The sequence below is a fragment of the Otolemur garnettii genome, unplaced genomic scaffold, assembly GCF_000181295.1.
Source record: "Otolemur garnettii isolate 467f Iridium unplaced genomic scaffold, OtoGar3 scaffold00094, whole genome shotgun sequence".
Taxonomy (NCBI): domain Eukaryota; kingdom Metazoa; phylum Chordata; class Mammalia; order Primates; family Galagidae; genus Otolemur; species Otolemur garnettii.
In genome coordinates, this window is record NW_003852489.1 from 7,082,994 (window position 1) to 7,084,354 (window position 1,361).

Sequence of the window (1,361 nt, forward strand, 5' to 3'; positions counted from 1 at the left end):
GAGCCGGTCATGTTGCTTTTGAACCAGGCAAGACCAAATTCCTAGGCAGCTCTGGAAACACCAAATAAGCTAGAGGAGACCTAGGCTTCCTGACAGATTTCAGTCCCGCTGCTGTTGTCAGAGTTCACGTAGTAAACACATGGTTCCCCTACCACCATCAGCTGGGCATGATTGATGTTCCAAGTGAAGGTGGTCATGGTCTGATTCTGTGGATCCACAGTAGAGTCCTTCAGGATGTACACCAAGTGAGCGACATTCGCAGGAAATAGGGCAGCCTGTAGGGCATCCTGTTGGTTTTAGTCAGGAGTCGCCGTGATAGGAGCTTCTGCTCGGGTCACCTCGTGATATACTACATCTTCTGTCAAGGTATGTTTACTATAGGGATTTGGGTGCAACCTTTCCAAGGTAGAAGGCAATGAACACTTGGGTCCCACAAACTCCAAACCACACTCTGGCCCAGGAAATACTTTACCATAGTCCTGGCTGGGGCAGGCTCAGCACCTGTGCAGCGTTAGGGGTATGGAGCCCAGGGTGAGGCTTGTGGTGGTGGGCCCAAGCTTAGTGCATGGCTAGCAGGCCAGCAGCTCAGTTACCACCACCACACCACACCCAAGCCACTGCAGCCACCATGAGTTGTCTTGAGAACGGCAGTGGTTATTAATCTAAGCTGCATATTAGTGTGACCTGGGAAGATTTTAAAAATTGTGATACCTGTTCATCACCCCAGACTAATTAAGTCAATCTCTCGGATTGGAGTGAAAGCATCCGTCTTTTCTTAAAGTCTTCAAAGTGATTCTGATACATAGAGCTTAGTATTAATTTGTAGTTAACCACACTTGTATGAATTATTTTTTAAAAATTAGGGTTAGTTGTGGTGGCTCACATCTGTAAATCTCAGAATTTTGGAAGACTGAGGTAGGAAAAACCCAGAATACTTGAGACCCTAAGGTTATGTTAGTGATTCACTAACCTGCAGAAGGTTTGGGGACATGACTTCTTTGGATTGCTTGAGGACAGGAATTCAAGACTAGCCTGGGCAACAAAGCAAGACCCTGTTCTTACAAAAAAAATTTTTAAATGTGCTAGGTTTGGTGGTGTGCACCTGTATTCTTCAGGAGGCTGAAGCAAGAGGATAGCTTGAGGCCAAGGGGTTCAAGGTTGCACTATGATCGTGACCCTGCAGTCCATCCTGGGTGATAGAGCGAAACTCTGTCCCTTAAAAAAGTAAAAATTAGTATAGTTAAAAAAGAAATTAGGGCTCAGTGCCTGTGGCTCCAGTGGCTAAGGCACCAACCACATACGCCTAAGATGGCGGGTTTGAATCCAGCCCGGGCCTGCCAAAACAACAATGACGGCTGCAA

General features: G+C 46.6%; 1 protein-coding gene and 1 pseudogene across 2 annotated transcripts in view; one reads left to right on the top strand and one right to left on the bottom strand.

Moving 5' to 3' along the window:
* The window catches only part of LOC100953270, a 980-nt pseudogene extending 505 nt beyond the window's left edge, over window positions 1-475 (bottom strand).
* The window catches only part of TADA2A (transcriptional adaptor 2A), a 70,097-nt gene that overhangs the window by 52,699 nt on the left and 16,037 nt on the right, over window positions 1-1,361 (top strand). The gene's annotated exons all lie outside the window — the stretch shown is intronic.